A 13,023-nucleotide genomic window follows, 5' to 3' on the forward strand; every position below is an offset into this window, starting at 1 on the left:
GATAAATTTACTGTAAACTAATTTTATGATCTCCAAAAATAAAAAAATTGGAATACTTGTGACAAATTTAATATCCATTAGTTTCCATTAAACTTTACCGTCAAATTATTGAGTTGGATAATACGTGACAGTTAACAAGTGTACTAGTTAGGAGTTTTACCCTTCGTGTATCAGTTTGTGATTTTTCGTGGTATTAATCCAATATAATGAAAATTAACGAAGGGTAAATTTATCACAAATGTACCAGTTTGAGGTTTTTTGTGGTCATAAAATTAGTTTGGTGTAAATTTGTGACGTGTGTACCAGTTTGGGATTTTTGGTGGTCAAAAAATTAGTTTGGGGTAAATTTGTCACAAGCGTACAAATTTGGGATTTTTCATAGTATTAATATTATTTACAATTCAGTGATGAAACCGTGAATTATCAAAATAGAATATAGAAATTCAATCTTGTGAATCTTTCATGCATATGAATTCGTGGATACATTCGTACGCCGGAATTATTGAGTCATTTCTGTTCTGTCTATGAAATACGTCGATCATTTTTGTAGTGTTGTTCTCGAATTTCTTTTCAAAATATTTTGATTAGTCTTTTTTTTTTCGCGAAAGGAGCTGATATGCTTTAAATATTATATTGTCTGTTCGCTTAGTAGAAGGGATGATGGGGGCCAATTTTTCTTGTTTTTTCTTCCTCTTCTTTTGGAGTTGTTAGGAGTTTGGTTGAGGAGTAAAAGCTTTATCTTTAAAAATAATTTAAAACTTGATTAATTCAATTGCAGGAAAGTCAACGTATAGCCAAAAGAAAGAGTGAAGAGTAACTACTCCCACTTGGTGAAAAAATCGACAGTTGATTTTCGTTTCGTTTTTTGTGTGTGAAATTCGAAGGCAAGTTTAGCCAATTATTATTATTATTATTTTAGTTTACACTTATAGGCGATACAACATGGTGAACATGTGATAATAATTTCTGAAATATGGTGCGATTTCGAAATGGGATGAGTATACTTGTGACATTTGTTTGTAAAAATAAGGAAAATTACCAAGAAAATCCTAAACCTATTGTACTTGTGCCAATTTGATCCTAAAACTTTTAATTTGGCTAATTTAATCCTAAATCTTTTAAAAATTTGCCGATATAATCTGTCGGGCCAATTTTGGCTGGAAATTGATGATGTAAATGTCGGGATCAAATAGATGCCAAGACTGTTTATTTGAACAAACAAGTCGATTCAAGGTATAGGATTTCCTACTAACTGTTAAATGCTTAATCTTCGGATAATTCGATATAGTAAGTATTTTGTGTTTTGTCGAAAAATCGTTTAGTGTGTGTATACAGTGATGCCGATATAACTATATTAGACGAAGCATTTATGCGATTATCACGATTTATAGTTTTATAGAAACTTCACTGGGTAAAGAAACTAATATTACTCTCATAAAATAAGAGAGTTTACAACTCGATATATATTATACAAATAGTTTTATATCACATTTATTTAACACATCGAAATTAAATTTTGGTTTATCTAATAATGTCATACACCGTATAGACTTAATTCTAGGGCACGAGAAAAATCTTTTGTAGCACTTACTTTTCTGGACACATGGACAGAAAAGTAATCGGATGTTCACATAGTTACCTGCAAAGTTAGTGGCCAAACTAGATTAGAACAAATTAGATTGCCTTGGCAATGACATTGTCCGTGGAGAGGCCTAGTAATCTATTGAGTTGCTTATCGTTGCATATCTCTTAACACGCTAATATAATATCATCAAATTGCTCAAATACAATTTTTTTTGCTCCGTAATTATTTACAATTGCGTTGGTCTCCAAGATAACGATTGGGATAGGATTGATTATGATAAGAAGATAAAAAATGAGGGGAGGATTTTTCTTATCCTATAGTTTGCTGGGAAAAGTACCAAAAAAGTCTTAAACCTATTGCATTGATACCAATTTAGTCATAAACCTTTCAATTAAATCAATTTAGTCATAAATCTTTTCACATTAGTACTAGTTCAGTCCATCCAGCCAATTTAAGCCTAAAATCGCTAACGTGGATGCCGGCCGTCCTACGTGGCACTGTCGGCACTGACGTTGATAATTTTTAATATTTTTTTGAAATTTTAATAATTTTTTTTCTTTTTTTCCTTTTCTTTTTCCCTTCCTTCTCCTTTCCCTATGGCCGGTGGCCATGCCCGGCCATTGGTCCTCGCCCGAGCCGGCTCGGGCGACCCTCGCCCAAGTCGCGAGGGTCCAGCCTTCGCCAGATTCGGCTAAGGCGACCCTCCCTTGTGGCTGGCGAGGGCCGTGATGCCCTCGTTGGCCCTCGCTTGTGGCCGGCCATGGCTGCCGGCCACAGGCCTAAGGAAGGAGAAGGAAAGGAAAGAAAAGAAAAGGATAAAAAAAAAAGAAAAAATTTTAAAAAAAATTAAAAATTGTCCACTTTAGCGCCCGCTGTGCCACACAGGACGGCCGATGTCCACGTCAGTGATTTTCGGCTTAAATTGGCCGGATGGACTGAATTGATACAAATGTGAAAATGTTTAGGATTAAATTGGTTCAATTGAATGGTTTGTGACTAAATTGATACCAATGCAATAGGTTTATGACTTTTTTGGTACTTTTCCCATATTTTGCTTTGTAAGTAAGCGGATAAAACCTAGATTTGGATTGAACAAATAGTAAAATTTTAAATAAATAGCTTATAAAAAAAAGTAGTTAATTTTAAAAAAGAAAAACCTACAGCAATCTTGTGAAGGGAGTGACCACTGCTGTTGGTGGTCGCCATTTTTGTTGGCCTTCTCCATGGTGGGGGTTGCCTTTGTCGTGGGCAACCACCGAGACAAAAGCAGATCTAGTGAGCATCGAAGTAAGCGACCACCTAGTTGCCTTACTTAGGTGACCGCCACCGTGGCTTGCTTGCTTTGGCAACCATTGTTGGGTGGTCTTCCAGTGGCTCGCAGTGGCTCGCAGTGGCCGGATCTACCGTGTGATTGAGAGAGGAGCACTCAGGCAACCACTAAGCAGTGATCCACAACGGTGCCATACAATAAGGGAAAAGACACGAACAATGTCTGTCTTCTATTTTTAACTTTTCATATTATATAGGCGGGACAATCGTATCCCACCCACCTCTAGGGCCATGATAGATTATCTGGTTTTTTATCCGAACAAATCCAATTGTTTTATCCCATTCGAAGTGTGCACTTCGGAAATGACAACTTTTATTCAATTCAACTTTTTTGTGGGGGCGGAAAAAGCACACTAAGTACTTTAGTATTGTTGATCTCGTGCGCCCGATAGCACATTACAGTTGGCAATGTCAAGTTAAATTTCAATTGTGCAAGAAAACAAGAAAAAAGAGGTTAGAAATTCGCTTTACAAGTGCTCCAAAATATAATTTCAAATTTCAGATATAGGGCTCCTCCAGCCAGTGTCGTCAACGTTTCTTTTGGGGAGAGGTCTTTCGTCCTTTTTTGTCTTGTACTGGCCCAAAGAAAGGGCCGTTTTGGTGTCACATGACCCAAAAGACATTTACGGCCTTTTGTCGCATCCTCTTGTCCTTTAATGATTTTGCCCATGATTCTAGCAAGCAAAACAAAGTTGGAATTGTGTCAGGACTTGGAGGAAGAGTGTTGGCATCAAATCAGTGTGGGGATTTGACACTTTTTTTGGCTGAATTAATTAGACTTTTTATTTTCTGCTCAAAAAAGAAAATTGACTCTTACTTTTGCACCCCAAAAACTCAGGGGACACTTTGTGAGTCGTGTATCCTTGCAATGAGCCAATGACTGCTGATAATTTATATATTACGTCTTGGAAGTTTGTTGTCTTCGTTCCAAAGAAGAAAAAAAGAAAGAAAGGAAGAAAAATCATTAATCTCTGCCATATGGTTTGGCTCTAAACTAGAAAAGTTGGGTCACAAATCTAACATGGCTTGGATTTTTATGGTGTGGTTTTTCTAATTACTAAATAATAGGGATAAAAGCACCAGTTGTCTCTGTACTTTATTAATTGGTTTAATGTCATGACTTAACTATTTTTTTGGGTCAATTTGACCCCTAAACTATGTCTTTTTTTGTCATATTATTTCGTTCGTTAAAATTAGAACGAAAAAAAACAAAGCATAATACTATAAATAATGAGGTTATATTGCCGTTTGAAGCTGCAATGTGGGATTTTAATATCATAGCGGGATGGCAATTGGGTATTTGGGGATTTCAAATTCTTTTTGTTGTTGGTAATGTTGATGATAGGGGTGATTGATTTTGGAGTGGATAGCTTCTAAACTAATAATTTAGAACCAGCCTTGTTAGAATCGGTATCTAATAGTTGGAACCGGGAAATGAACCGACCGATCTACAAATCGGCCTACGTTTTTTTTTCTGTTGCATTTTCTCTATTTAATTGCTCTATCATATGCATTTTTTTTTTGGCAAAAAATCTCAATTAGTACACGGCAATAACTTACTTATAATCAAAAGCTCAACCTCATGGCCTTAACTAAATCTACAGTCGCATCCATATTGCCTCGCTTGCCACACACACCGTCCCTCACGTGAAGTACCACCGTGGCATTTTACAATAATTTAACAGTCACATCAACATTTACGGATAAAATTTTTAACAGAAGGACTAATTCAAAATAAAAAAAAGTATTGTTCAGGATCTCATTGGCAAAAGAAAAATGTAGGTATGAATTGAACAAATTGAAGAAAATACCAAGACCACCAGTGCCCTTTTATCGTTTAATAATGATATAATGAAAATGCATAGGGGATTTTTGCTACTGTATCCACTTGATGTTACTCTTTCTTAAACTATTTTGACCAAGACTTGGTGTTAACTTACATAATAATGATAACTCTTCCAAAGTTTTTCTAGGTAATTCATTTGTAAAATTGATCATATAATAGAGATTGTAATCTCGATATTGTAGGAACACCATTAAAATGGGAAATTAACTCTCAAAAAAAATTTCCCTTCTCGAAAGTAGTAAAATATAATCCTTCTCGAAATTAGCAAATGGGTTGATGTTTCTACTTCTTCGCTTTCGTATCATTATTATCATTATTATTTTTTAATCCTTTTTTTTTGAAAACAACATGATGCATTCTTCATGATGCATTCTTGGGGTTCCACGTTATGGGCCGTACAGTATGTCTTTCGTTGGGCCTCCTTTGTTAAAGTATAGGCAGAGGCAATTTAATCGAAAAAAAAATCAGTAATTTTTCGTTTTTATATTTATGTTGCAGATACCATAAAAATACCTTACTAAACCCTAAAATCAAGAGAATGACGTGAGCCAAGCCAGCCCCAAAAAGATAACCCAGTGAAGGTAAGCCTTTTCTAGCAAATAATGTCGTGTAAATGTCTAGAGAAAAAGTAAATTTGAATTTAATCGGTTTACGAGCATTGTAAGGTATTTTATGGGTCTCTATGTCCGTAGCCCTATTTTATCTTAAGTTGTTGCTGAATTTAATCGAGCCACACAGATAAAGCGAACTTTTAAATATATTACCTGGAAAGATGGTGACATTTCTACCAAAATATAATTTATTTTGTTGTTGCACTCGTATGGTCATGGATAATTTTTTGCATACCGGATATCTTCGAATCTAATCAAAGGCAAGTGATCCGCGTCGGGATCGCATCGAAGTCAAGTACGTTTGAGTCGAGTTTAAGCATGGAACCGAACCTCGAGCTCAAGAATAAAGCTTGATTAAGCTCGAGGCGAATCTCTTGTCTCAAGGTTTCTTGTCAAGTAAAATATGGAAGTTCCCTGAAAACTTGGCTCAAGTCCTAGACAAAGTGCACAAATGAAGTCACTTGCTGATGTTTCACTCTGGTCTCAACCGTGCTTAAAGGTGATGCTTTACTGTTCTTGTATCGCTTAAGTCATACCTCAATCATATTATTTTAAGAGCTTCCTCATCCTCACAGGGGTGATTGAGAAACTCAAAACTGCTGTATATGTAATATGAACACACTAACAGAAAGGAGATTGACTCGTTATGCCAAAAGCTTGAGAGAAGCATTCGGCGAAGAGAGGGAGGGAGAGAGAGAAGCTCGATCTTGTTTATTTCTACTTCACAAATTCTAGCAAAGACCACTTAACCAGCAGCATTGAAGCTAAGTATGACGAAATTTACATATGGACGTGTCGCAGCAAGATTGTCCATTCTGTTTAGGACACTAGATATCTATAGTGGAGATGGTTGAGCTTCGAATGAGAGGCAAAAGAAAGAGAGCTAGTTTATCAAGCTAGCTTGACCAAACCAAACTGATGTTTGCATCCAAGAGAATCTTACTTTTGACTGACAAATTTAAAGGGTCTATTCTATTACTATTCTTGGCATGCTGCTTCCGCTGCCTGCATCATATTGGTCGAGTCTGCATAAGCATTTCTTGCCTGATTGCTTGCAGCACCCGCTAGTGCTCATCTACCCTGGAGTGATTTCGATTGCTTCAGCCTCAACACAGCATTTCGTTCTGACTTGCTTGCGGTGCTCGATGATTTCTTCTTTGTCGAAATTACTGGGTACTCTTTGAGCTACGGGTTCAGCATTACCAGCATCCGGTGGGTTGCTGAACCATGACGCGTCACTTCCTAAATTCAGCTTCCTTTCGTCCTCGTGAATTTTTGGACTATGGGGACAACAGCCAGAAGCACATTGTGTCCTTCTCTCTATGTTGACAGGTAAACAGCAGGATGAATCGCACTTACTAACTGATGTAACAAAACTAACTGATGGGCAGTTGTCACTTGAGCTGTAGAAGTTTTTCGGTTGGTCTGTAGTAGACTCAATCTCTCCAAATGAAGACAGGGTTCCTGCAGGCTGCGTAGTTGGCTTGCAAGTAAACCCTTCAAGATTAATTAAACAATCTTCTTTCCACGAGCTAAATTTCGGTTCAGAACAAGCATCACTCAATGCATTCAACGATGAAGTTGCCTCTTGATTCACCGTGACAGAGCAGCAGCTGCTGCATTGTTTATTATCATTGTTCCTCCTTTGGACGGTGCAACCAGGGTCATTCTTCTTGTACGAGTTTGGTGAGAAGGTACCGTACTTGGATCTTGAGAATTTCTTTTCTTGGTTTGAGGTTACGTTTAGAAGTTGCATGCTGTTGAGAATCACGATCAAACACGTGCCCACATCTGTAAGAACTGCAGCCCAAACCAATGGGTACCCAGCAAAGGCTAATCCGAGGATCACGACCTTCAGAGATATAGAAATAAGGACATTCTCGACGAGCTTTCTGAAGGTTCTCCTGGCGAGTTTAATAGCTTCTGGGATCTTTCGAATGTCGTTTGACATGAGAATCACATGGCCTGTATCCATTGCGAGGGCTGAACCAGAAATCCCCATGGAGATGCCTACATTAGCTGTGGCTAATGCAGGAGCATCATTTACTCCGTCGCCAATCATTGCAGTTGGTCCATCTTTCTTGAAGTCTTCTATGATTCTTGCCTTGTTTTCCGGCAAAAGTTCTGCATAAACAAGGTCTAGGGCATAGTCGAGCTGCAAACAGATTGTCATTTTATAGACACTCTGCATATTAGTGGCACAATAGTATGAAGTATATCCAGGGAAAAAATGTAAACCAAGATACATTTAGACAAGCTTAATAGGAGGCGGTTTCGCTGGTATAAAGTTAAGGAACCTCAGTAGGTTCATGCTATGCTGAATCATCGAGTTCAATTGCCTACCCATTTGACCAAAATGTTATCATCTAATTGGAGCTTAGAAAGTAGCAATTCTTTGTTAGGACTCAATTTCTTTTATCAGCACTCCATTTTCTTTAGGGGACAAAATGAAGAGAAGACAGTTCAACTTGCTAAGTGTCGGTCTATCTCTGCAAGTCAAGTTCCCTGTTCTTTTGGACCAAAAAGATCCATTGGAGCTCAAAACTGTGATTGTTCTTATAAATAAAATATCAGCCTCTGATTAAGGATAAGCTCATGTGGAAGATCATTTCTATGATTCAGGAGTAATGTAACAAGAAGAGGATGATAGAAGAGCACCTGATTCTGTGCAGACCTGGCTGCAGCTTGGCTATCACCTGTGAGCATGACGGTTTTGATGCCTAGTGATTTAATATCCTCAATGGCCTCCATCGACCCTGTTCTACAAGCATCTGACAGACTGAACTTTCCCACTGGGCTTTGTCCATTGTATATGAACCCATTTGTGTCTGTTTCAATGCCGCTCGCTGTGGTGCACTCCAGTAAATTGAAGGAGTGATTAATGAGAAACATTGAAGAAAAATGAGGAAGAAGAATATTACAGTTCATTAATTATTTGCTTGACCCAAGTTATATGAATTTGCTAGTCTTCGGTAACAGAGAAACCAACCTGTTTCGTAGCCAGCCCTTAGACCGATTCTCTGGTTCCCAATATAAATGCCCTTACCGTTAATTTGACCATAAATTCCTTCCCCAGGAAAATTTTGAAAATCCTCCACATCTTCAGGCTTTGGCTCAATAGAGAGAGAATGGGCATAAGCAATTATTGCAGCTGACATTGGATGACTCGATTTACTCTCGATGCTCGATACCCTTCACATTGCAAAATTGCTTTCAGATTTTACATTGTGATGCTTGATACTTCAGTTCCAATCTCAAACATGAGCCAAAGATTAGAATTCTTCAGTAGTTCTTGATTAAGTTGAATGATGAATGAGTCAGATTACCAGTATAGCAAAGTGTTAAGGTCAATGTCATTGCAAATTGATTGGAAGTTGGTCACCACAAACTCTCCTCTTGTCACTGTTCCGGTTTTGTCGAAAGCCACAGTTTTAACCTTTGCCAGAATTTCAAGATACCCACCCCCTTTAAACAAAAGCCTGTCTTTTGCAGCCCTTGAAAGTGCGCAGAAGAATGTGATGGGCGTAGAGAGGATGAGCGCACAAGGACACGAGCTGATCAGAACAACTATTGCCAAGTGAAACCAGTAATCTTCATTCTGAAGTTTCAGTGCAGCAGGAACTGCAGCAATACAAGCCGACACCAAAGCAACTCCTACAAAGAAACGATAGTTGTTAAACTTAGGAAATGCTTTGAAGGTGAATACTATGCTGTTATCAATCAATATGACTGCGTGCCCAAAAATCACTTCGAACTCTAAAAAGTCATTGGTTACTACGGATTCTGACCAACTAGGTCATCTTGAAACTGAAAGCAACTAAATGTTTAAACTCTGACAATAATCATCACCATGCTTCTAATGTCATGTCATTAACTTAAAAAAGATCCGTAACACGGAATATCGCTGAGCAGTTCTTCTCTAGAATTAGCATCTGGTATGATATTTTCATTACTCTCCATAAAATGTGGGACATATATATAAATCATATGTAGGTGTCCAGCATAATCAGGTACTTGCTTGCCTGGAATATAGTATTTTGCGCAGTTATCTACGAGGCCTTGTGTATGAGACTTCTTCTTATGGGCATCCTCAACTAGTTTAGCCATTCGGGCCACTACACAGTCTTTAGCCAAAGCCGTGGTTCTCATGCTAATATAGCCTGCAAAGAAAATTGTGATACAATGGAAAGATGACTTGGTAGTGGGAACGTGCTTTGTTGCCGAAAAAGGGAAACAAGAGAGGCCATGTATGAACACCAACCATTTAAGTTGATAGAGCCGGCCCAAACTGTCGAACCGATATCCTTGGCAACAGGATATGATTCCCCTGTCAACATCTTCTCATCCACGTCGCATTTCCCATCCACAACAATTCCATCGATTGGTATGGCTTCACCGGCCTTTACTGAAAGTACTGTGCTCATTTGCACATCGTTAACATCAACAGACTCTCCAGTCTCGACTATAACAGCTTTTTCTGGAGTCATGCTTGCCAATGATGACATGGTTGCCATAGCCTTGTCACAGAAAAGAACTCAAATCACAGGCCAGGATTTACCTAATCATCGGAATTATGTATCTATCGGGATAGTGAGAGATAAAGAGGAAATAATCTGTTGCAAGCATGGAATGACGCATTTCCAGGCTATCTTTTGGTCGGATCTTGCATAGTCTAAGCATAATACGGTTTATGATTTCTTTTTTCAAATTTCATTAGGCAATATGCTTTCATGTAATGTCTTTCTGTATGACTCGGTTAAGACCATGGGGAAACGTCAAACATCTTACCCTGTCTTCAGCCAAAATGTACTGATTTGAAAGATTTAAATCCAAAGTTCTATTCAACTGCCCAACCGAGTTCTTTTTCTTTTCTGTTTGGATAAGCCACAGACCTTTTGAAATATGATGCAAATGCATGCATTTAGAGGGTGCTGGCTCTAGATCAATCCTTAACTCTGTCAACGTCTAGTACTTTCAATTGCCTCCCAGTCCAAATAAAAAGATTTGGTTTCATTCGCGAGCTAAGGGGGAAGGATAGATAAAGAGCAACTTGTGCATATTCTTAGCCGGACGAAAAATTGGTGGGGCAAACGTGCATTCTTTCCTACTTTGTTACCGAGCAGAGAATTGAATATCAAACCTTGTGACTAGCCCTCAACTCAAGCCACCGAGCAATGGAAAACAGGAAGACTATGGAAGCTGCTTCCCAGTAATCTTGCAAGGCGAGTGTTCCTACCACTGCAAATTCAGCATTGCAACAAGATTACACAACTTTAATCAATTTCGCAAGATGATCTGCTTATCACGTATACACAGATGTCAGATCAATGACTAAATCATTGAGTGAGGAATCAGCCCTGCCATTTCTCGTTATTCGACAGCCTGCTACTTAAGAATTTCTCAGATGGATCAGTACCATTACTTCATCTACTGTCCAAAAGCCTGTACTTTCTGTATTGTGGGTAGGTGATATCTGAGTCTTACTTTTTGATACTAGGCTAAAGTCTAGCTCCCTATATGGTCAATAGCAAGCCATCTATGAACTGGATTGGGAATTCATGAGGAGTGAATTGCTCACGCCCTAATCCTAAGAAAAAGAACTCAGTCCATAACTTACTCACACGATAGGTTGATCGAAGTTACAACAGTATATGAGTAATTAGGAGTGTGACTAATGTATATTGCTGTGTATTAACGTGCCAACCCATCGATTATTCTTGTTCATTTCACTTTGCAAGATGGTTAAAGCCCATGTCTTGACAGTGAGAAGACGCGGTTAGTTTGGTGAAATCAGGTCCTCAGCTCATGTTATACGATGACAATGATCATTATCCCATGAAAAACACAAGCTCGACTAAAAGAACCACATGAACTTGCATCCCATCTAGCAAAGAACTCATTTGGAAAAGATTATTACCTGAAATCAGAACGAGAACGTAGATATTTAGAGTGAGATGCTTGATGGATGCGAAGCTCCTCCACGCAATCGACGGAAGGCCAATGACAACAGCAGCCAGAGCCAGCCATTTCAGTGGCTGATAAACATACTTAAGAAATGACAAACCGAACAACAATCCGCAAACGATCAGTGCCGGCGATGGCCATTTCGCCACTGAATCAATCTTGTCCCGATGTTTAATGCTAGCTTCCAACCTCGCCTTATTTAGTGCCTCAACTGCCATATTAAGTACATAAAACCATCAATACAAAATGCCTAAACTGAAATTCTAGGACGAAGTAGGACTTAGCACAAGCAGCTGCGATAGATATATTCATACCAAGTTTGGACTGAGAAACGATTAGAGGGTCATGGAGGACGATGACCGTCTTTGTCGGGAGGATGGCGGAGATGTCATTGACCCCGTCGAGCTGCGTCAGGATCCTCTCGACCAATGCAACTTCTGTGGCACAGCAAAGGCCCAACACTTCCAGGTACGTTTTCTCTGTACTGGATGACATTACTCTCTCTCTCTCTCTCTCTCTCTCTCTCTCTCTTTCTCTCTCTCGCTCACTGGGCAAGAAAGATGGAGCAGAGCGTTTGGCATGTAGACGGGTGACATAAATATGATCGTTTGGGTTTCAGTTGGGGAAGGTATCATCTTCTTGAGCTTTAAAATATTTAGGTTGGACTGTGAATAACTAACTATTTATCAAGTGAGATCTGGTGCGTTGGAACTCTATGAGCCTTCCTCGGTAGACTACCACATGAGCCATGCGCTTGTCTAGTTGTGATCACTTGTTCTCGGGGCGCGTCTTTTTCTTAATACCAATACATATGAAAAAAAGAAGAAGAAAAAAAATTAATGAATTGGATGACATCTCTCTCTCTCTCTCTCTCTCTCTCTCTCTCTAATATTTACTCAATTTATATTGGCAAAGGTTGGATTATGACTAATTAATTAATTATTGCATGAGATTTGTTGTGTTGGAAGTCAACGAGATTTCCTCAAGAGAATATTACATGAGAAAGGTGCTTGTTAAGTTATCCTGTCTAATTCCTAGTACAAATACAAATGAAAAAAATATTGCTGTAAAATGTGTGCTGATGTAATGATAAGTGGTCTTTATAATATACTAGCAAGATGCCGTGGTTTAAAACTATAGTTTTAGTATTACTCTAAATCTTGATCTGCTTTGCATTTATTAATATGTCAAGTTAATTGTTGGATGCAGTGAATGTTGGCCAGTATCGGTCACTTCTCAAATTTGGGAAAATTGTTCAAAAAGTCATAATTCTATTGTACGACAACCAATTCAGTTCTAAACTTTTTCATTTGGCCAATTTAGTACCGACCCTTTGAAGATTCATTAATGTGGTCCTTTCGGCCAAAATTGATTAGAAATCGCTAACTTAACTACCAGCCGTCCTACATGGCACGACCAATGTTGACGTAGATGATTTTTAAAATTTTTATGTAAGTTTTCTGATAATTTTTTTGATTATTTCTTTTCTTTTTGTCGTTCATCTTTACAAAAGGGCCGACAGGGCTCACCTAGGCATCAACAATGGACAACGACCTTTGCCTGTGGCCAGTGAGGGTCGTTGACCATCATTGAGGCTTTGGCCACCCCCGTCGGCCCTTCTAGGAAGTGAACAATGAATAAAAAGAAAAGAAAAGAAAATTAAAAAAATTCAGAAAATAAAAAATATT

The 13,023-nt window shown here is 38.5% G+C and overlaps 1 pseudogene; it reads right to left on the minus strand.

Annotated features, from left to right (window-relative positions):
* Nucleotides 1–6,338: 6,338 nt before the first annotated feature.
* On the minus strand, nt 6,339–11,863 carry LOC115689912 (cadmium/zinc-transporting ATPase HMA3-like; annotated as a pseudogene).
* Nucleotides 11,864–13,023: the final 1,160 nt, after the last annotated feature.

Source organism: Syzygium oleosum, unplaced genomic scaffold (genome assembly GCF_021117445.2).
Source record: "Syzygium oleosum isolate NSW1041296 unplaced genomic scaffold, Sole_v2.1 Sole_v2.04, whole genome shotgun sequence".
In the NCBI taxonomy this organism is placed as follows: domain Eukaryota; kingdom Viridiplantae; phylum Streptophyta; class Magnoliopsida; order Myrtales; family Myrtaceae; genus Syzygium; species Syzygium oleosum.